Source organism: Bidens hawaiensis, unplaced genomic scaffold (genome assembly GCF_021521415.1).
Source record: "Bidens hawaiensis isolate Kalapana, Puna unplaced genomic scaffold, B.hawaiensis_p1.1 tig00027311_1, whole genome shotgun sequence".
NCBI lineage: Eukaryota > Viridiplantae > Streptophyta > Magnoliopsida > Asterales > Asteraceae > Bidens > Bidens hawaiensis.
In genome coordinates, this window is record NW_027494412.1 from 131,900 (window position 1) to 156,910 (window position 25,011).

At 37.9% G+C, this 25,011-nt stretch overlaps 1 pseudogene; it reads right to left on the reverse strand.

Annotated features, from left to right (window-relative positions):
- Positions 1-1,875: 1,875 nt before the first annotated feature.
- LOC143575222 (pathogenesis-related protein PR-1 pseudogene) lies at positions 1,876-2,536 on the reverse strand (annotated as a pseudogene).
- Positions 2,537-25,011: the final 22,475 nt, after the last annotated feature.

Consider the following 25,011-nt stretch of genomic DNA (forward strand, 5'->3'; position numbering starts at 1 on the left):
AAATTGACCTTTTATCATACATTGAGGAGACATCTCAATTTTTTAAAACGAGACCTTTTTAAAAGCTTATCACTTTTTTTTACCTAATAATCTAATATCTGGCCTTTGGTATTGATAAATTATAATAAATATTTGCTCTTAAATTCTTGATGTCTACTATTTGTCAAAACGACAGACGTCTTAATATATTTCCCCAATTTGTCTCCATATTTCAATTTCAAATCATTTAACCTAATAGCCGATGCTTCAACATTCCATCGCTCAACCTACTTTTAATTAAAACGGCAGAGTTCATTATTAACGATTCAAATTTAGTTCCTTCGCACTATGAACGTTAATCTATGGATGGTAAGCAATGGTTGGCAACATAGTATAGATGAGATTTTAGGTCATTCTTTAACATTTGTTTTTGTTGATTATGAACTTTAATATGTGTTGCTTTTACCATTAGGTGAAGATGCTACTATCTTTTCATTGAAACTCACATATTTAACCGTCGGCTAGATGACAGTAGTTGCTTGGACTTAAATTGACAGTATTTTTTTTAAACAGCTATCAATTTTAGCTAAATGAAATTATCTATAATATATATAAACAAAACCCCTAAAATTCTACGTGTCGCGATGTGCTCCCCCCCCCCCCCCCCCCGCTTATGGAAGCCACCAGATTGCTTAATTTTTAAATGGAGACCTCTTATTGATTTAACCCAAATTTATGGGGTATGAGTTTTACCAAAAGCAGATAGCTCTTAAACGGGTTATAACTTCTCATTAAATTAAAAATTAATCTTACTAATTATTTGATATGAAAATCCTATAAAACAAGGATATACTAAAATTTAATATCTAATTCAAAAAGAAAAAAGATATTATTAATAAACAATTTTATAGTAAAAAACATAAGCGGGTCATAGGTCACCAAATCCATATAGCTTTTAAACGGGTTATAACATATCATTTATTTATGAAACCCTTTCATCATCAAACCCTAAATATATTATTAACTTTCTTACAATAAAGAAAATTAAAATCCAAAAAATAAATATTAAAAAACAAAAAATATAAAACAACCATTCTCTCAAGCCATCAGATTGTTTTATTTGTAAATGAAGGCTTCTCACGCATTTGACCCGAATTCACGGCTAAAGGTCTCACAAAACCCAGATAGCTCTTAAACGGATTATAACATCTCATTATATTAAAAATTAATTTCAAAAAATATTTGATATGAAAATCCTATAAAATAGGGATATACTAAAAATTAATATCCTTTTTTATTTAAAAAAAGATATTATTTATAATTAAGAAACAATTTTATAATAAAGAAAATAAACGGGTAATTGGTATCACCAAACCCAGATAGCTTTTAAACCAGATTATAACATATCATTTATTTGTGAAACCATTTTATCTCAAACCTCAAGTATATTAATTATTAACTTTCTTACGATAAATAAAATTAAAATCCAAATATACGTATATAAATATTAAAAACCAATAATGTAAAACAACCTCCGTAATACGGGGGGATAAATCTAGTTGCACAATAAAAGCCCAAAGTAAACTATTGGACTAATTAAAATTGGTAATTTTAAGAAACCACATTTGTCAAAAACCGAAGTTCATTCCATATTCTATGTGAGTTTACACTATGTAATTCACCAAATTTATAACTCTATTTTATGCATATCCACATTCACATACATGCATGGGTATTAGATTTAGAAAATACAAAGAACCCGAATAATCATTTGTATCTATTAAAGATATTAACTCACATAATTTATTCCACATATCATTAATCTGTCTCTAAACTGTCTTCAAATGTTTTGGATACATGATAAGACACATTTTGATTTATTGGCATGCGGTCTACCAAAAATACAATGATAATAACTTAGTAAGGTTTCTCACCTATATAATTACCAGCAGGATAATAATTACATGTCATAAAAACACCTCTACCACCAAAACATGTAACCCTAGCACACCCAACCCTCTTGGTTTTTTTCCACACAATTTGTGTATAATGTCCACACTCCCTTCCTCCATTGCACGAATTCGAGCCATAGCTATACCATCGTTGCTCTGTTACCCACGCCAATGCTGCTTGAGCCGGTGTCCACCCATCACCACTACCCCAAAATATGTTCTCCCCATACGGTCCGTTTGAATGCTTTAACAAGCAATCTTGACGCCTTTGTCTAGCGTACATGTCGGCATATCGTGCAAGCCCCGCATCCCACACGAGTGGTTGCATTCGCAGGGCGGCTCGAGCCTTATTTTGAAGAGTTAAGAATTGGTTGATGACATTGGTTTGTGGCTTAGTTTTTTGTTTTGGTGGTGTGAGTGCATTGATAGAGTTTGAAGTGAGGAAAATAAGGAGGATAAATAAAATAATTAGAGGTGGTTTTTGAGACATTGTGGGAGTGAGTTTGAGGTTTCGTTTGAGTTGGTATATAGTGTTGGATTTATGTTGAATGTTATTAAAATTTAAGATGAAATAAAGTATATGGTAGTTGCGTTTGGAGAATTTAAGGCGCAAATGAAGGTGGCACCCATGTTCGATAATGATTACCATTTTGTTTTTCATTTGTATTTTATAGGGAATAAAATTAAGGGTTGAAATATAGCCGCTTTTCATCATAATATTGGAATATTTTTGGTATAACAAATTAATATTTGTAAAGAATAGTCTATTTTATTCTTTAGAAGAAACTTATGAAATAATTTTTATTCGCTTCAACTTATTTCATACATTACTAGATATAGCCCGTGAAATACACGGTTGGTTAAAAATAAAATAAATTAAAATAGAATGTTGTGAATCTATAACAATTAAGAAAAAGAAAATGCTAACATCAATGCATCCTAGTTGAGTTGGTAAGCCACAAGTATTTTAAAAGTAAGGTAGTGAGTTTGATTTCTACCAACAACATATTTTTCATTTTATAATTCATGAAGAAGAAATTTTTTAAAAATAGAAACATGTACACTTGGTAGTTTGGAGGGTCTAATTGAATGATATGTAGAAACATTGTGTTGCTTTAATAATATAGGTAGATGAGTTATTTCACTTAAACTTGGTAATAATAGCTATATATCTATATATAGCCATGTTTAATTTAAGTAATTTAACTATATCAATTTATAAAAAGAATAATAAATTATATGATAAATGATCAAATACAATAATCCTTTGGGTCAAAAGTTATTCTATAAAGGGAGACAAAAAAATGAGAAGGATGAGAAAAATTTATAGCCACACAAAGAACCCTTCAAAAAAAATTAAAAATAAATAAAAATTCACAACTCAAAATTTAATAAAAAAACAAAAAAAGTAAAAACACAAAAACGTTTCTATCGTATTTCTCGTTTAAAAAAACATAATGTTGAGGAAAAAGATCATTGTGTCTTTTTGTTTATCATTGTGTTTTGTGTTCATTTTCGTCATTAATTGTGTCTTTTTACCTTGGTTTTGTGTCTTTTTTTCTTGATACTGTGTTATATTAGTCAAAATTGTGTTATATTTTGTTCGGCATTGTTTTATAATGTGCGATTTATTGTGTCTTTTTTTAGTTATAATTGTGTCTTTTGTTCATTTTCGTCATTGTGTCTTTTGTCTCTGCATTGTGTCTTTTCGGGTTTTTTTTGGAACAAGAATGATGAGGAAAACATTTTTGTTTTTTTTATTTATATTTTGAGTTATGATTTTTTTATTAATTTTTTGGAATTTTTTTGAGGGGTTTTTTATGTGGCCACAAATCCTTCTCACTCTTCTCATTTTTGTCTTAATTTGTATTTTAACTTTTCCCTAATCCTTTATCATACATTGCGTATGCGACACCGCAGAACGTTGATTTTCAGAAACCGTAAATCACAATTACACTCATCTGCCTGTCCCTCCCCCTCAATCCGTCTCCTCCACCACTTGCCGGCATCAGCACACCTCATTCACTATCACCGGAGTCGACAACGAGGGTCTTGCAACTCGCCGGAAAAACACAAGCGCCGCTCCTCTTGTTTCACAGGTTTTTGTTAAGTTTTTGATACGAATTGAAATTGAAATTGAAATTGAAGCCAATTGATCGGTTAATTTTTGAAATCGATTCAATTAATCATCAATTTGAAGCTTCAATCGATAATTTTGAGTTTTGAGTGATGAGTTTTAACCTTGAAGGTATCAGGATTTTAAGCCTGAACGTTTAAATGTTTAAGCTTTAAAAGCTTTAAGATGAGAATATGGCTTGAACGTTTTATGCTTTTTAACCTTTGAACGTATTTCGCGTACCTAATATATTATATAGTTTGAATGGTTTAAAGTTCAAGTTGAAATGAGTTTAACGAAATAATCCCATTATTTTGTTGTTGAAGAAACACTAATTGACCCCGGGTAGATTACGGGTAACCTGGGGGTTAGATAGATGTTTCCCCCGAGGGGTTAGACCCGGCAAAGATGGTTCTTCTGATAACCTGCAAAACAGACACCGTGAGCTCGTCACTGAGAAGGGGGGGTTCCTCCTTGTGACCACCCTCCGGCATGAGAATCAGACTAGATTGCTCTTAAATATAAATGTATATTAAGAGATTGCTAGAGCAGATATCAGGTATAATATGTAATACGAGATAGTATATGATGATCATACCATTTGGGGTATTTATAGCCGAAGGTAGGTTTCCAAGAAGGTATTGCCGGCTGAATAGTATTCCTGTTCTACCAACTGCGGCCTACGCACGTGCCATGCTGGTAGTTGGTGGGTAGGCAGCGGCTGACAGTGACCAGGCCTGCTGTGTACTATTCCTTTTCCACCAACTGCCGGCTATGCACGTGGTATGACAGGAGTTGGTGAGTAGGCAGCAGCTAATAGTGACATACAGTACAAGAGCATGCTGCTCGCCATACTGTTGTCAATGAGCTGTCGTACGTTTGGTCAGATCTTTTGCCCATACCTCGTCAGGTACAGTACAAAAGATCTTCCCGCATCGTACGGACTGGCTTATTTGGGCGGGAGTATTCCCCCTCCCGCCTTTGTGCGGGATTGTTCCCGGCTTTGCTCATTCCTTCAGGTGACAACTGAATTATTGAGAGCTAAGTGCCTTGTGCGTGGAGCCTTGCTGCGCGGGTGGCCTTCCCTGATGGCTTGTATCCGCAACTGCGGGAACAGGCAGAGTACTTCACCATTGGGAGGCATTTCCTGCGGGAACAGCTTGCGTACTGCGCGTAAGGACGTCACGTCTCTGAGCATGGTGGGTCCTGCGGATCCAGTTGGTTTCTGCGCAGACGTCTCTCTTCAAGGTGAGTCTTGCGGGTCCAACTGGGCTCTGCTGGGACCTACCTCTTCAAGTCCCCCCAGTCCAATGTTCTTCTCATGAATGTTTAATAAAGTGAGGTGAACTTTTGGACTTAAGCAAAGGGTTTTGAAAAGGGTTTAGTTTTAAGGTTTTCCATGGGGATTCTTCCCGCGGAAGTCCTTGTCACTTGCAGAAATTCCCGACTTTCCTGCTTGATCTTTGGGTATGATGCGGGTAGGTCTGTAACCTCCTCGCAAGTCAGGAGCGTTGAGTCCCACTTTTGTGGATTCTCCATGAGGTTTTGGTAGTTTTGAACATAGTGATCAATTATGTTAAAACCACCAATTCCATCCTGGAGCTTCAAACAATGTAGTTCTCGACGTTCCCGCTATGCGGGGATGTTATTCCCGTTTCCGCAAGCATTGCCCAGAAGATCCTTCTTGGTTTCAATTCCCTGCGGAGCGCTAGGTATGTGAAGGGTTTTGCCTTAACACTGTACCCGCACTCGTCTTACGGTTACTTTACTTCCAAGGTATTCCTGGCGTCAATTCCCTGCGGGTGCAAGTATGTGAAGGGTTTTGCCTTAACACTGTACCCGCACCCGTCTTATAGTTACTTGGTTGCCGAGGTATTCTTGGCTTCAATTCCCTGCAGGTGCTAAGTATGTGAAGGGTTTTGCCTTAATACTGTACCCGCACCTGTCTTACAGTTACTTGGTTGCCAAGGTAAGGGGTATTTTCCCGCTTACTTTTGAATCTTTTTGAATTTTTTGAAATTCGGAGAGTTGGTGAAAGGATAAGAACAGTCCAAACTGCTGAAACGTCGTACGACGGTTTCTTCTGACTGTGTCAGGACGTGCAGGAAGTTATGGTGACGTGACAGTACCTGGTCATTCCAGACGCTTTTTCAGGCGCGTGGGCGCGATTTTTCGGGCGCGTGGCCGCGAAATTAATGGCACGCGTCCTTTCAACAGCTGTTGCCAGCTTGCTTTTTGCCACGTGTCATAGTTTCATTGCACCTTCGATTTCTCTCTCTTCCGCATTAAATTCATCGCATTAATTGCGATTAGTATATAAAGGGGGAGAGGGTTCTTTGTAATCCACACTTTCACTTCTCTTCATCTTCAAAACGATTTCCGGCGAATACTCTCCTTTTCAGTCGAGCATTCTCTTGAAATCGTTTTCTTCTTTCATCTGCAAGATGTCTTCTCATGATCTTGAGGCTACAGCCCAGGAGGCTGGGGTGTACGCCGATGACAAGAGTACTGCTGGCGAGTGCCAGTGTGCTCTGCCTGTCGATCTATATCAGTACATCGTCAGGAAGTTAATGCTCGAGTCTCTCGAGCCTGAGTTTCCTGAACCCCATCAGACGGTGTATGATGCCCCCAGAGGCAAGATCGGGGTATATGCTGCATTCTTTGTCTATGGGAATCTTAGGTTCCCGTTGACAAAGTTTGTGTACCGTGTCCTAGAGAGGCACGGTGTACACCTGACCGAGGTGCACCCGATGGCGATCGCGAAGATTCGCCACTTCGAGTGGGTGTGCCGGATTCTGGGCATTGAGCCCTTTGTCGATCGCCTGATGACCTTCTACTCTTGGAGGTGCATCCAGGGGTGGTATACGCTGATAACCCGGATCAAGGGTTTGAAGAGTTGCGCAACCGAGCGCAGTCTTCGTTCGTGGAAGCGGGAGTTTTTCTACATCTCCGCTCGCGCCATCCCCCTTGCCATGAAATTTAAGAATGGGCAAGCTCTCCCCAGCCTTCACGCTTCCAACTACCAGGAGGCGGAATGGTTTTCAAAGATTTCCCGAGTCCAATCTCCGGTTTACCGGTTTGCGGAGTCCGGGATGGTGATGCTCGGGATGAGCCGGGTGTGGAAGGATGCGGATGCGCAACAGATCCCGATCGTCCTCGAATACGGTTTGAACTCTGTTCCTTACGGTATGCTCTGTTTACTTTGTTTATATAGGTTTGTCTTCTAACTGCTTTTGTTTTATTTCAGAGGGGAACGACTTGCAGTCGCTCCTGTATCCGCGGGAGGCTGACAGTCCCGCTCGGATGGGTACTCGTGCTCTAGATGAGAACGAGTTGCCCATCCTAGAACAAACGGCGGATCGGTTCGTGGAGGTCTACCCGCTAGGCCACGAGATCCTGAGCGCCAGGCGGCCAGGTAAGGCGTTATTCAACCCTCGACCCCTCAATGCTGAAACCTCTGCTGGAATTCCTCTAATCTTATGTTCTGATGAGGAATCCGCAGATGGTCCTCCGTTGGTGCAGAAGAAGAAGGCTGCCGGCGGGAAGGGGAAGGAGAAGGTGGCCTCCACTGCCGATCCAGTGCCTCGGTCTGACTCAGAGGCCGAGAGCGAGGAGGTGGCGGGGAACCCCGGTGGTGATAAGACCACTGCTCCGGAGGCTGCGACGATTGTCACCTCCGGAGAGCCCAGGATGACAACGGTGACCGGCGTGAAGAGGCCGGCTCCATCGGGTTCATCCTCGCCTGTCCGCACTTTTAGGCTCAAGAAAACCCGTAAGTACAAACTATATTTTTAACTGCATAGCTTTCCATCATTAACACTTCTTCTTTGTGCAGGCGTGGATGTTGACGCATTCCACGGTGGAGCGCGGAGGAGTACCCCCCCGCCCATGATGGTAGGCTTGGTCAGCCTACCTGAGGCGACGACCCAGGCGGCTGCGCCTGCTTCCGCTGGTTCAGTTGCTCACTCCATTGAGCCAACAGTTCCAGCTGTGATGACATCACCGCCGGCTGTCAGTGCCATTTTTACCGCATCTTTCACTGAGCCGGCGGTTACATTTGCTGCGGATTCCGCAGCGACGAGCGCGGCGGCTTTTACCATGCCTCCTCCGTCATCGGCAACGACGGCCGATCCTTCAGGTATGCATGGGGCTTGTCGCCAACCTCTGCCTCCTTCCCATGTACCTGACCTCTTGGACGGATTTCCCTTGGGTTCAGGTGATGGGTTTGGCGGCTATCGGCCTGTTATTGACCCTACAGGTGCGTAGGGTTCTTTTGGCCTATATTTGTTTTTTTTTTATATATATCATCTTTTCCTAACTGCTTTTTGTTTTTTGCAGTGTCGGATTCCAATGAAGTGTATGTTCCACGATGGAACATCCGCCGAGGAACAACCCTTCGCACACCTGTGGAGTGCGTGGAGTGGGCTCGTCACGCAGCTCCCAGTGGTGCGTTGGGGGAAGCCATGGCTAGCTACCAGGAGGGTAGGCTAACCAATGAGCTTTGGGTTCTCCTGGCCCGGATGCAGCCGCGCGTCGAGCTGCTTTGTCATGAAAAGGACAAGTTAAAAGCAGCTCGCATTCAAGAAGTAGCTCAGGCGCGGGCTGTCCGGGAGGAGAATAGGATGCTCTCCGCCGCGGCTGCGGAGAAGGAGAAGGCGTTCAAGGCCCTTGAAGTTGAGGTTCAGGCCCGTCTCGAGGCCCGTTCCAAGGCTGCCCAAGCTGTTAATGAACAGCTTCGGCTGGCTAAGGAAACTGCTAGGAACGCAACTGAAAGGGCCACCAAGGCTGAAGCTGTTACTGAGCCTCTACGCGTGGAGAATGAGGAGCTTAAAGCCAAATTAGAGGCTCTCCAGCAGGCTCATGATGCCTTGGCGATGGAAGACGCCAAAAAGCTCCAAGAGATCTTGGACCAGAGGGGGGTGCTTGACCACACTGAGCGGAAGCTAAAGGGCGTCGAAGAGGCTGCGGCTAAAGAAGTGTTGCTTGCCAACCTCAACAAAAGTGAAGCCGAACGCGCCCGTAACGAAGCTCAAGCTGCCCTCCAGGAGGCTCTGGTTGCCAAGGAATGGCTTCTTCGAGAAGCGTTGTCTCAGGTATGTTTAGCTTCATGTCTTCACGCTTTTCTTTGTAAAAAGGTTTTGATACTTGTATTCTCTTGTAGGTTGTGCATCGGGTATTCGCGGATACGTCTTATGACGATGCTATGAGTGCAGCCCTCAACGCTTCTCATGAGGATGGGGAAAAGGCCGGCTTCCTGCTTGGTTTAGGGTTCGTTGAGAAAGGCATCCCGCCTTCCAACTTCCCTTTATTTGATGTGGATACTGAAGCTGTTTACGACCAAGCAGTGAATCAGTATGCCGCCTTCCCGCATCCGGTGGTGGAGAAGGTGAACGAAGTTGCTGCTGCTGATGATGGGTTAGCTATCCTTAAAGCTTTCCTTGAACCGCCACGCTCTACTGATGGTGCTGGTCCAAGTGGAAGTGGCCCTGAAGCTTGATCCTGAAGATCCCTTCCCACTGCTAGGATAGATTTAGCTTGTATAGATTTATATTCTTGTAGGCGGGTAGTTACCCGGCCATTCTTGTAAGGAATATTATGAAATATAAATCTTTGTGCGGGTAAGACCGCTATTTTCACTGGATTCCTTGCTTCATAAACGTTATATGGCTTGCATACTTTAGTTTAAATTAGCAATTTTCCAAGTGTTTAGAATAAGTTAACCTTTGAACGTGGTAGATAATAGGTTGAAGTTTTGCTTCCTCTTTCGTGATTGTGCGGGTAGGACCGTCACTTGCACTTAGTAGGATGGCTAAACTTTACCTACATCTGACCTGCGTGGAGGTTTTCCTCATCTTTTTAGAAATTTCTAAGTGTTTAGGATAAGTTAATTTTTGAACGTGGTAGATAATAGGTTGAAGTTTTGCTTCCTCTTTCGTGATTGTGCGGGTAGGACCGTCACTTGCACTTAGTAGGATGGCTAAACTTTACCTACATCTGACCTGCGTGGAGGTTTTCCTCATCTTTTTAGAAATTTCTAAGTGTTTAGGATAAGTTAACCTTTGAACGTGGTAGATAATAGGTTGAAGTTTTGCTTCCTCTTTCGTGATTGTGCGGGTAGGACCGTCACTTGCACTTAGTAGGATGGCTAAACTTTACCTACATCTGACCTGCGTGGAGGTTTTCCTCATCCTGTCAGAAATTTTTTATAAGTATTTTGAATAAGTTAACCGTTCGACGCGCGGTTGTCAATAGGTTCGGTTTCTTATGATTTGTGCGGTTAGGACCGGCACTTTCATTTAGTTGGATGACCAAAGTTTACCTATGACTGACCTGCGTGAAGGTTTGCCGTTTTTTGGGTTTATGCGGGTTTTACCGCCTTCCCCACGCAACGACTTTCACACTTATGTATGCGGTGAAAACCGGCTTCAGTGTTGAATGAATTAACCGTTCGACGCGCGGTTGTTAATAGGTTAGTGTTCAGTTTCCTCTATCATGATTCATGCGGATAGACCGGCACTTTCATTTAGTGGGATGACTGAACTTTACCTTTAACTGACCTGCGTGAAGGTTTTCCGTTTTTTGGGTTTATGCGGGTTTTGCCGCCTTCCCCACGCAACGACTTTCACACTTATGTATGCGGTGAAAACCGGCATCAGTGTTGAAATTTCATAAAAGTATAAATGTAAAATAATCAGCGTCGATGTTTTAAGGAGAATCATTTCCATTAGAAGTGGCTCTGGGCCTTTTCTTTACAAATTTGGAATTGATCTACATGCAAACTGTGTAATTGAGCTCCCTTCCATGTTGTTGGGATGGGAGTGCCATCGAGCCGATATGCACCTGGTTCGGGATCTCGTTGTTTACGCAGTATGTAGTCTCCATTGAAGCTGTAATTTTATTCGTGTTTTCCCCAACTGGGGTTCTACACTCATCAGCCTGCTCAGCGTTTATTGCGCCACGAGGTGTGCGAGCGTCCCATCTCTGACAAATGCTTCAACCATGTCCTTTACGTCTGTGCATTCTTCAGTGTTGTGGCCTTTTGTCCTGTGAAAGTCACAGTATTTGCTCCGATCAGCATTGTGACGATGTCGGATTATTGGAGCCTTTGGCCATGGGAGCTCCTCAGTGGCGAATATCTCGGTGACGCTTTTGGTGAGCGGCGTCCATCTGGAGTTCTGGTTTGACTGTACGTTATCTCTTCCGCCTAACCGATGTTGCAAGCCGGATGAGGTGTCAAAGTTCACCCTTGACTGCCAAATGCCTAGCTTCCGCTTTTTGTTTAATCGGGCGGTAAGGACGTTGTCTTCTCTTGTTTTCTGGGTGTAGAGGTTTGTGCTCTGGGGGAGATCTCTACCCAGTTGCTTCTCCGTTTCCGCAAAGCGTTTAGCTGCTGTCATGATGGCATCCCATGTGGATGGCATGCCATCTTTACCCGTTAAGGTGCGGATGAGCTCTGGGTCGTTCGCGCCCTGGATGAAAGCAGCGCGAACAAGATCTTCGCTAATATTACCCAAACTTAGCTTCTTTGAGTTGAAGCGAGTGATGAAGTATGGCAAAGATTCATCTTCCTCTCGAATGCATTTGAGGATTGTCCATTGCTCTTCGGTATACTTTCTTTGTTGGCTGAAGTGTTGGCTAAACTTCTGCTGGAAGTCTTCCCAATCGTAGATGTGGTGGACCGGTAGACGATCGAACCACGCTCTAGCTACCCCAACAAGCGTCATTTGGAACATGTAACACCACGTAGGTTCCGTCCAACTACTGACGGTTGCCCCCGCTATGAACCTGTTCAAATGATCGTCTGGATCAGATATACCATCGTAAGTGCCGATGTTGGACATCTGTTTGGCACTTTTCGGGACGATTGCTTCCGCAATATCCTTTGCAAATTTGGACGTTCCCGCCTTTGCAGCAGTTGGTGTAAATGTTTTCGAGAAGTCACGTGGATTCCCACCTATGTTTTTTGGTTTGAAGGTTTCTTCAAAATGCCTTCTCGGTTGGGAGTCTGTTTCCTTACGCTTCCCTTTCGCCCTATGACGAGGGTTTGCGTCACTATCGGATTCCTCCGAATCATTGTCCCAGTACTCTCCGAATTCGTCAGCCTGTTGGACGGAACGCAAGCGTTCGTCCAACTCAGCTTGGAATTCCTTCTGACGTGCCTCCGCCCATGCTTTAACTTGTTCAAGTGTTTGGCGGGGGAGTCTCGTCTGTTGTCTTTCCGCCTGGGTATTATTGAATCCCAGGGGATGGTTGTTTACTGCACTTGCCCCAGCTTGGGTAACTAGGGTAGTGTTCGTAAAATTTACTGCACTTGCCCCGGCTTGGGTAACCGGGGTAGTGTTCGTAAAAACTGTGTAGTCGCCGGTATTCCTCCCAGTAGGTGGGGTTGTGGTTACCGGAGTTTCTTTAACCATCTTTCCAGAAGTTTGAAAAAACTGAAAAGAAATGAAGTTCTAGCTTTTATGCACGGATGGCGCCAATGAAGAAACACTAATTGACCCCGGGTAGATTACGGGTAACCTGGGGGTTAGATAGATGTTTCCCCCGAGGGGTTAGACCCGGCAAAGATGGTTCTTCTGATAACCTGCAAAACAGACACCGTGAGCTCGTCACTGAGAAGGGGGGGGGGGTTCCTCCTTGTGACCACCCTCCGGCGTGAGAATCAGACTAGATTGCTCTTAAATATAAATGTATATTAAGAGATTGCTAGAGCAGATATCAGGTATAATATGTAATACGAGATAGTATATGATGATCATACCGTTTGGGGTATTTATAGCCGAAGGTAGGTTTCCAAGAAGGTATTGCCGGCTGAATAGTATTCCTGTTCTACCAACTGCGGCCTACGCACGTGCCATGCTGGTAGTTGGTGGGTAGGCAGCGGCTGACAGTGACCAGGCCTGCTGTGTACTATTCCTTTTCCACCAACTGCCGGCTATGCACGTGGTATGACAGGAGTTGGTGAGTAGGCAGCGGCTAATAGTGACATACAGTACAAGAGCATGCTGCTCGCCATACTGTTGTCAATGAGCTGTCGTACCTTTGGTCAGATCTTTTGCCCATACCTCGTCAGGTACAGTACAAAAGATCTTCCCGCGTCGTACGGACTGGCTTATTTGGGCGGGAGTATTCCCCCTCCCGCCTTTGTGCGGGATTGTTCCCGGCTTTGCTCATTCCTTCAGGTGACAACTGAATTATTGAGAGCTAAGTGCCTTGTGCGTGTAGCCTTGCTGCGCGGGTGGCCTTCCCTGATGGCTTGTATCCGCAACTGCGGGAACAGGCAGAGTACTTCACCATTGGGAGGCATTTCCTGCGGGAACAGCTTGCGTACTGCGCGTAAGGACGTCACGTCTCTGAGCATGGTGGGTCCTGCGGATCCAGTTGGTTTCTGCGCAGACGTCTCTCTTCAAGGTGAGTCTTGCGGGTCCAACTGAGCTCTGCTGGGACCTACCTCTTCAGTTGTCTTACAAGCTGGTTGGAGGAAGTAAAATCTATAATAAGACAAGATATGCGTATGAAAGGGCAAGAGGTTTGTCAACTTTATTAAAAATATATATCATTAATATTTGTTTTGTGGGAAAGTGGCCCAGCGTATCAAATTCATATCTTAATTGATAAAGCATATTATATCAACATTGGTTTGTTCATTCCTTTTTATTGTGTATTGTTTATACTTTGTTGCGTTCAATTTATACAATTTCATATCATATCTTAGGGTATCCGTTATAGGACTTATGAAAAGTAAGATGCGAAAGAGCGAATTACGATACATAGACGGCTAGGCGCTAAGGTGATAAAAGAGGCTTTCATATTGCACACTAAGATGCATTATCTTTAGATATATATACCTCTCCATGCATGGGCATGCAATTTGAAGTTTTAAAGGAATATTGTTCCATCTTCTATGACTCGAACGCAATGAAATAATGATATGCACCCACAGAGAATTCAATTTAGATCTAAGGCGGCACCACCATTTCATTCGTATGTGTTGTTTGCGGTCATATTATTATTACCTGTCTCGAATGCTCCAATTTCCTTTGTTGAAAGTAATTTCTTCCAATCCACGTAGCTTATCATACAAGAATTATCATTTCCTCCTCACAAATTTTCTCTTTGCGCTTTAATATAAGTGTCTAATACTTGAAATGGTGCCTTAAATTGTGTGGGAAATAAAGAGGAAGGCTTGCGAATATAGCTTTAATAAGTGTTATTATTTCACTAAATGAGAGTTTGATTTCAAAGACGATAACTTGCTATAAAATTTCCTTATGATGGGCTCCCAAAGTTTCACTAGATTCATTCTCATCACGATCTAGCTACCCGCGAATCCAAGTAAATGAACGGTAAAGAGTCCGCTTTACACCGACAATTGTTTGCCACCTTTCGAATCTCCTTTGGATCGATTTCCACTAAAAAGATTATTTTTGTTAGGATTAACTTTGTATATAAAAATATTCTGCGTATATGTAAGTTAATTGTTTACATATATTTAAGCTAACAATTTATGCATTTTATATATTAAGCTAAGTAGCAAACCATTATGTAAGCTTATCATTCATCTATTAAATTAGCTTATAGTCCGTATATTACACGGGTTTTTATTACGTGTGCTTTTGATTGTTGATAATTTATTTCGGTTGAATTTAATTTAATTTTTTGTACTTAAGTTATAATATACAGGTTGTTATGATTATTGTTAATTTATTTGGGTTGTTTTATTGTTTTTTTAGAGAAGTCAGTTTAGATTTTAAATTTACATATTAGTCCATTCATTCTTTCTCCAACGTGTATTACATGGATTTATATTACCAATATTGTTTTAGTTGATTATATATTTTTTTTGTATGAAAGTACACAAATGTACTCCCTGATAAAATCTAAAATTTAATGAATGTGATAGTGAAGATGGGAATGTTTACCTTCAAATGTACCAGCTCGTCCGCTCTGAATTGTTAGAAGTCTGGTACCTTCTTGGTAGCAGCAAATTCAGAGATGACTTTGTACAAAATGGGCTAGCTTGTGCCCATATACTACACGGGTTTTATGTTCGTAAAGTGGCTTATAAAAATAAGAAAAAGATACTCTTCGCCAAAATAATATTTTTGTTGCTAAATTTGAGACTGGTAAATTCCATTGTTGTTGTTTTTGTTTCTGCATCTTGGCCAACCTTTAAACCATAGATTTAAACACATGAAAAACTGGTAAATTTTGACTTTTAAGAGTCAATGGAATTGCTTTTCAACTTCGAAATTGATATCATATTTTTTTTAGTTATTCTTTTATACAGAATATAGATAGATACTAAGCTGACCATTACATGTTAATACCTATATTGGAGATGGCTCAACTAACCATAAAACTATGTTTTAATTCCATGTGCATAAAAAAAATTAAAAAAAATATATTTCATTAGAGATAACCGTAGAACACCAAAAAAATACATTACTATAGTAAAAAAATATCTTGTGACTAATTATTAATATATTATCTTCTATATTTTTATGAGACATCTCAAATATTTATATTGAAAAAAAGATTACTGAATTAGTTTCTAAGAGGCGTAAGCCCTAAAGAGTTTGGCCCAAAACTATGGCCTGGAATTGCACTTTTTAGGTATATACTGGCCCAAATCTAAGCCCTCCTAGCTATAACCTGTAGAAATTGCTAGTCGCTGATCGGGCAGTGGGATGAGCACTAGCGATTAATCAGATCCGACTTTAATGTTTATTTTTAATTTTACACACACACACACATATTTTTATATGTAATTTTCAGTTTTATATATAAACATACATTTTGGCCGGAAATTGATGGAAATCTCATTGAATACCATTGAATTTGACCGGAATCTCGTCAAAAACCGTCAATTTTGGCCGGAACCTCACCAGAAAACGGTGACTAAGTCCGATTAATCACGATTTTGGCAGGGTTTGACCATTGATCAATTAATTGGCCGACTAGTTCATAATTAATCAGTGAGGTATGACTAGCAATTAATTAAGAATTAATCTGCGTCTTGTCGTGATTTTTGCAACAATAGCTATAAGCCTAAAATAATAGAAAATTAGTATACAAGATTACAAGGTGTTATATGATAATAATAATAATAATAATAATAATAATAATAATAATAATAATAATAATAATAATAATAATAATAATAATAATAAATAGGGGGTGGCGGGGTCGCGGTGTCGGGAAAATAAGACGAAAGGGAATGGAATGAAAAAGAAGCGGCTATGAAGGAATGAGATTTCTTGTGTAATCATAGATTCCGTTAATTCATTGACCAACTAAACACTTTTTTTTCCATTCTCTCATAATGATCAATTGTATTCCACCTGTCATTCTACATGCCAGACGCTAACAACTATAAGATGAGGGAAAGAGATGGTTAAATGAACTAGAATGAAAATACTTGTTTTAGAAAGTAAGGAATATTAAATTTACTGTGCACCAACAATTAAAAATGGACAAACAATAAATGGACTTACTTATGGTCAGAAGAAGATGAGATCATGGATGAGAATGGAAGGATATTGAATCAAAGTGCCCCAATGAAATTGTAAGGAGGAGGAGCTTGAAGTGGTGACAACACTTGTTTCCACTAGCTATTTGTCTATTTCAAAAATGTCAACTTCTGCTTTTTTATTTTTTTTCACATAAACGCATATTGTGACGAAATCACACTTCAATATATATTCAACTAAAATGACACCCTCATAAAAAATACATCTCCACTTGAATTAATCATCATTTTATCTTAATATAGTTTTTTTTGACAAATCTGTATAGTAAATAAGCAATTAGTTAATATTTTTCACAAATTTTACGAACATAAGCTTTTATGGTCATATTTACAATTCCTTACTTTATTTTTGAATCCATTTATTGAAAGAAAATAAGTTTCTTGAAAACACATAATCTTTCTAATCTTTGTTGCGAGTCGGTAAATTATACTACCTCTGGTTGAATCATAACGACTTACTTCAATTTTGACTCCATCTTAATTCTTAAAATATTCTTATAAAAAGTGGCACTTGTCATAATTTTGTAAGGTCTTGTTTACCTTTTCCGCTGTCTTTTTTCACTTAATAAATAAGTTTTTTTCTCGATTCTCGTTCTTAAATTTAAATCTCTATTATTATTTACTTTCTACATTTCTCTTTGTATTATCTATTATATAGTTGTTATTGCTTCTATACTTTATTTCTAAATTTCTATTACTAAGTATTTAATTTTAATTTAATATTTTCTCTATTCAATCTATATAATACAAAAGTTTCTAACCTAGTGTTTGCACATAGGTTAGTGATTCATCAGTTTTTGCCAACATTCGGCTTTCTAACTAAATGCTATGGATGGACTATCGAAAGTTCCAGTCTATCTTCACTGACGAATATGCGCCAAATTTATTAGTCGATGGAAGTGCTCTGAGTAGTAATAAACTATAAAATACATAGCAACTTACACAGTATGAAGTTCTTAAAAATATTGTGCATGCCACATAAATAATATAACACAAAGATTTAAAAAGAAAATATGTACCTTATTATTTATTCATTTTAAAATTGCATCATATTTTTTTCATGAAAAGAATATCAAATAAATACTTTTATAAAGTTCTGAAATCTTGTACATTTAAACATGGTCTTAATTCTTAACTATGTACCTCCACAACTGATTGGAGACCTAAACCTCACCTCAAAGCTTTTAAAATGTGATGATATTTCACTATCATTAGTCATTTCATTTTCCTAAGTTTTGAGGATCACAAGTTATAAAACAACAAAAATGGGCCTTGCACACAAATACATGGAAGCACTATTCCAATATTGCAAATTTGACTTACATCGAATCTATCCATTTCAGAAGTACTATCCATCTTCGTATTTTCTAGAAAAATCATTAGAGTATTTTTAGAGTATGCGGAATAGACCAGTTTCTGGTATTATTAAGGAGAGATGTAAAGATGTGGAGGAGAAGAGAGACTAGACATTTTTGCGGAATAGACCAATTTCGGGTATTATTAAGGAGAGATGTAAAGTTGTGGAGGAGAAGTAAAAATATAAGTTTTTGTACAAGAAGTCAAAAATGGATCATGTCATATGGGTGGAAAGAGAGAAGGGTCACTATTGGGGTGTTTTTGAAGCCATATTTCTTTTTGACGGACAAATTTTGGACGTATAGCCGACACGTGCTTATGTGATCACGTATTTGGGACTCACAATTGTGAGAACTCTTATTATATACTATTCATATGTGAATCTCTAATGTATATACTCAAATTTATATAAGTTGTTGTATAACTAGGTTGTTAGGCCGTGTTTTGCCATGAAGTTGGTTATTATGCGACAGGATGTTAAAATGGGTAAAGCTTGGTTTCAACAAAATGCAGTTAAAAATAGAAAAAGATGATAATAATAAATAATTTAAAGCTTGGAGCATGTATACATGCATGTTTCGATGAGCTATACATTATTATGCAAAGCCGTTCTTACTGGTATGTTATAGCTTTAATCTGTAACATGTGTATACCTTGGATCAAACTATATGGTGTGCTTATGGTCTAAATGTTTTCTCGTTAGACTACCTTATGCATCAAATGGTATTAAAAGTGTTCTAACTATTTTAAAGAAATCAAAGTCATTCTCAAGGTTTTATAAGAGTTTAACGTATTCACCTTATAATGGTTCATGGAATGACACTTCCTTTATGACGACTATTTATCTTTCTTGAACTATAGATAAACCATAGGTGTTTATTAATCACCTAGATCATCATGGGATATAATTTTATAACCTAAGCCTTTACAAGGTCTAGTTTTATAGGTTCAATCCTTGTGAAATCCATTGGGTTCATTAATGGGTTCTAATCATTATAACTAAAAGTGCGAAGTGTCCATTTTCATTATTAGACGGACTGCCCATTAGACGGGCAGTACTGACTCACCCATTAGACGGGCCATTTGAAAATTGTAGGGGAGATTAGATGGTCCATTTAGTCCTTAATGTCACCATACTCCTACAAACCATAATACAAACTATTTGAATGATCAAGTTTAGATTAGACGGTCTGCCTAATCTAACTTTAGTAGATTTTCATTTGAGCCTTTGAATTTTAACTTTGGCTTAGTTACACTCTGGCCCTCGACTTTAAAAATATTCAAATTGGGCCTGAAATTTGATAGATGTTACAGAAAGAGAAAATTCAAGAGCGCTTATAGCCATAGAACGAAATATTCATTTGAAAACAGTTGATCTATTCTAATAGCTTTTCTGAGGAACTACGGACAAAATCCTCCATCGCAAGATGGTCCCACCCACAAACGATTGAAAAGCCAAGGAGAAAATCTGAATTGAAATCTTCTTCTTATAAACACCGTGATGGGCTACCGAAAAGGTTAGTCAATCTGGAAATTATTCCCAACAACATACGCCTAAAAAGTTTGGACGAAAATCTTATTCAAAATCTTATTTGAGTGACATAAATTAAAGAGTTAAATGTATACATGGAGAAATTAAGAAAGTAAATATGAGTTGAACATTGAGTTCGTGATGGAACTATTCATGTTTGGTATGTCATAGGTTTAAGTTCGATGAAAAACAAGAGAATATATATGTATCAAGACTAATTGATTCTTGTGGTTGGAATGTCTCTTACATGGGCATATCATAGTAACTAGAATGAAACCTCAAAAATAGTGATAACCACATGATTTTCCAATTATAGAGAGCCATTTTATGTGGTCAAGTTAGGTACATGAAATGACTAGAGGTCACGACAAAGACTTCCAATAAGTTTATAAACCGATTAAACTTTTAATTTTCCTTGAAATAGCTTAAGGTACCTTGAGTTTTAATCAATCACTAAGCTATCATGTTTTCATGATCAAAGACATTACATGAATAGAGAACAAAATTATGATGATGAGAGCACCATATTTTGATCTCTAAGCAATTGTTACTTAGAAGGTATTGAAAAGGCAGACTGACCCTTGTTACCTTTAGACATTATCCATGCTGCTTCCCTTGCAAAGTTATGATCTGCGAGCGATACAAGTCATTGTTACATGTAGGGATGCAAACAAGATGAGCTACTCAAAACGTTACATGATAAAAAGCTCGAAATAAGCCAAGCTTCTCGAGTTCGATCCGAGCCCGAGCCTCAAATAAAGCTCGTTTAGTTATTGAACCCAAACTCGAGCCTTGTATGGAAATTTCGTTTGGTCTCGTCGGGTCTTAACGAGCCTTGTGTATTTTTAATTTTGGCCTTTTTTGGACTTCTAGGTATTAAGTTCACGCTTCAAGGACGAGCTTGACTCTAGCTTAGGCCCTTCTAAGTTTTTTCTCATAATAAAAAAATGTATATAAAATGATTAATAAATAATAAACGCGTCGCGCTCGAGCTTGAAAAAACAACTCAGGAGACGAGCTCGAACTTTAGGAAAAAAGCTCGAAACAAGCCAAGCTCGAACTCGAGCCCTCGTAAGTCGAAACGAGCTGAGATCAAGCCTAGTCTAGCTCGGGCCCGGCTTGTACACCCTTAGCTATATGTCGTTTATACGGTAATTTGAGCGGAAGCAATGCATGCACTTGTCATGCAATTATGACCAAGATGGAAAGAAGGTAGCTTACATATAAGTGGTAGGTACTATTTATGAGGCATTATGTTTTATCTAGTTTTGAGCCAATCTGTAAGTTACCCACTACAAATAATGACTAAACTTCACAAATGACTAATAACACGTTATCATTTCATGAAGGTTACAACACTTTATTACACATATGTACATATATTAACGAAAAGCTGGTTTACATTCTATTAAACGTTTAGCTAACATTTAAAAGTTCCACTTAACTTATTATTTTGTAAGTAAAAGAACTTGTAGCTCAAATGCTCAATGGTATATATCAAAGTGTTGTGATATGGTAGAAGACTAGAATCCTTTCAAATCGAGGGTACAAATTCCATTGTGAACTACATGGTGTAAATTAGGAGTAGGTTATTCAAGTTTCATTGTGAATACATGGTGTAAATTTGGAGTAGGTTATTGGACTTGAGTTTGCCGTTAATTAAATTGGATCTTAATAAGTTATAGAGTGATATATGAGCTACTTGACCGGTATTAATGGTCTTAATTAAAATGTTAGTTAAAAATCACATCTTAAAGTTACAACACTTGGATCTTTCCTGAGACATTATATATATATATATTAAAAACCAAAATGTACCCCCTAGCTCTTACATTTATTATTATTCATCAAATGTACCTGACTTTTTGCATATATTGCAAGTCTCTACATGTATTAAGATTTACCAACTTTAGTTTATTCTTGTCACACAAGTTTAATGAATATGTTTTTTGACCATCTACTTTAACTAATCAAATTTAGTTCAGTAAACTTTTGTCATGCAAGTTTAATAGATATGATTTCTGACTCCTCTACTTTAATTATAAACTTTGATTTATTAGACTTTTGTTATAAAAGTTTCACATATATACTTTTTGATTTCTCAACTTTGGTAATAAAACTTTTACCATTATTACAACTTAAAGCTATACCTTTTGATCCATCGATTTTGGTACTGAAACTTTTGTCACAATACTTTTAGTATAATTTTAGTATTACAAATCGAACTAATTCCGATCGACTTTACGATACGTAACGCCGCAATACACGGCAATTTTTGAACATGTAATGCATTTAATTTGTTCCACCGCAACACGGGGACATAAATACTTGTTTTTTTATAATCCACAACAATGATGAGATCGATCATAAAATAGAGATGTTAGGTGGGGTCCACTCCCAATGTAACAATCCAACTTTGTTTTTTATTTATTCAATTTTTATTAGTTAAAGTGTTGGTTAACCAGGGGTTTCTAGTTATCACAAAACACATAGCCTAAAACAGTTAAAAAGCTGTTCAAAACTTGAGGGGTTATACATTCTCAAGCTTACACTTATATTCTCTAACTCGAGTTCAAAGTCATTTAAAATTATTTCACTGCTTGCCAATATTTAAGAAATACAAAAACTGAGACGTATTTTAAAGAATATTATAAAGACAATTAGCATAGAACATCTACAAAATATAAGTTATGGACTTATGGTTTGCTAGAAGGCAACAACATTTTAAGATTATCTCTCCTCCTCACTGCATTATGTCTGTAGATTAGAGAACCAAACTCACCGCAAACATAGCCGACAGAGAAGATCATCGTATCATGTTAATTAATCATGGTACAATTATTTTCTTAGTAGATTATAATCTAATATTACTGTCAATTAATTATCTTTCATTTGCATCGCTTTCGACAATTGGAGAACATTTCCCCTTATCCCCATGTGCGTGCCTCCCTCTTCAATTCAATTAGGTTATACCACTAAACATACGAATCCATGCATTAATTATACGTACCATGGACTTCCGTTTAGCCAGGTTTTACAAGTGTTTTATAGGAATTATTAATTACTAGCTTTTGAACCCGTGCATTACCAACGGGATTTGTTAAGGGTATGTTCGGCAAAACTAGCTGGAAGTTGGTAGCTGTTAGCTATAGCTTTTTAGATATATTTAAGTGTTTGGCAGAGTAGCTAGAGCGTTTTAGATATATTTAGGTATTTAGATATATTTAGGTATTTGGCAGAGTAGCTGGAGTTTTTAATAAAACTAATTGTGTGCCGGCGCGGTGCAGCGGAGTGCGCGCGCAACTTGACATCAACCGCATAATCAGCGTCAGTACGTGATTCACTTGATATTAGTGCACGCATAACCCGAATGCAGACGTGTACTTCGTGCAAAGGTAGTAAGCGTATAATCGATGGAGAAAATCAAGAAATAAAGCTAAAATATACAGTAATTTCAAATAGATATTTTTTAAACCGACCTCTTTTGACCTGAAACCCTTTCCGACGCGACACCGTTTTAATCTGAAACATGTTCTGACTTGGCCCCTTTCGACCCAAAACCGTACCGACACGAACCGAACTAAATTAACCCTTTTTTTCGACTCGTTCCAACCCTAATTTGGTCTTACACATGACCCGAGCTCGTCTGACTCGACTTGTTGCCAATCATAACCGGTAAAGAAATATATCAATATCATACTCAAATTAAAGAGAATAAAATGCTCTTTTTTATGATGTAATTCGTTTAAAAAAATATTAACGTGTGAAAAAGTTCTAGACTTTTAAAGAGTCATGGGGGTAGTTAGCTTTGAATAAGGGTAAAATATGTAACAATTATATAACTTAACAAAAGTTGATGATAGTTCAAGTACCAAACTTGCAAATTAAAATGTAAAAGCTTGTAGCTTTTTCTCAAACACTAGTAGTAGTAGCGTTTAAAAAAGGAGTTTTTCTCCAAACTTAAAAGCTTGAAGCTTCTTCAACCAAACAAAGCATTAGTTGAGTATGAGTTTTTTTCTTAAATCTTTGAAGCTTAGAGCTCCTAAAAGCTTTTTGCCAAACACACCTTAAATGATAAAAAAAAAGTTTTGCTATTTGAAATAAACTAACAATAGGTAATAAAGAAATGAAATTTATTATACAAACAATAAGAAGTCCGGAATCTCAAATTTATAAAATTTGATAAAATATCTTTATATACCACATTTGTTATTTTATCACAAGTATATAAATTTAGACTATTTTGCTAGTTACCTTAAATAATACAATATATAATGTTCATGAGAAAAAACAGGATATCGAAGGAAAAAACAACCTTATAAAAAGATTATTCTTTACTATTTTCTACTTCTTTTTTATATTTATATCTGTTTGCTCTTCAATTAATATTTTACTTTTAATTTCATAACTATTTTATAACCCAATTGACAAAATGGTTTTAACTCATAACTCATTAATAGCTAATATGAATGAGATGAAATATTAGAATACTAGGATAGAGGCCGTGTGATACACGGATGGTTAAAAACAACAAAAAAGTTAAATTTTGTAATATACATGATAACATACATTATAGATTCATATGATATTAATAGATAAACAAAATTTTATAATTCATAAATCTCTAAAAGCTTCTTTGAATACAACATTGGATGTTAAATTTCTGGTATTAATTATAAGTGAATTAACAATATATCATTTATAAGTCAAGAAAACCAACACAATAACTACTTAAGTGGAGTTGGTAAGTATCTTTAATTTGAAACATGAGGTCTTGGATTTGAGACTTGTATCACACAATAATTTATTTTTCAAAATTTTACAAAGTGTTATATTCATATGAAGATGGTTGTATTTGAAGAGCAACCGGCACATGGGTTATAACATAACTAAACGGGTTCATGCTCCATATTGTGTTTAGAAGAAAAGATGATAAAATAGGAAACTGCTCACATGGCATCTATGTGAAAGTCCTAGAATGATGTCATGTGAAAAAATCATGTTGCTTTAATATATAGTTATATTATATTAGGATGGAAAGTTGACTATTTTATAATCCAATTACCAAAATGATTTCAGCTTATGCCCCATGGATAACATGGATTAAGAAGAATAGAGATTATAAATTAGGATTTAATGTGGTTATGATACATCATCGTCATTATTTTTGTTTATTAGTAGGGTAAGATTTTTGTTTTGTGCAATGATAATAGCATATATTACATTTTATTAAAAATTAATTGTTAAACTAGGTTTTCAAGAGTTTTTTGAACTCATGTGAGTTTTCAATTTCAATATCTTGCAATTTCAATATGCCAAGTTCACTCGTTTATAAAATTTAGGAATATTGCCTAGCTTTAAAATCCCGGGTTTCGCCAATTTCATAATCTCGAATTATTTCAAAGCGTCTCAACTGCTCGTCATCCACACTAGCAAAAAAATATGTAGTGATTTTAGTAGGGATGACAATGGGTCGGCAATCCCAAACCCATACTCGATTATTAAGCTCGTTCCAAACCCGTCCCAAACCTCTCGGGTTTTTTTT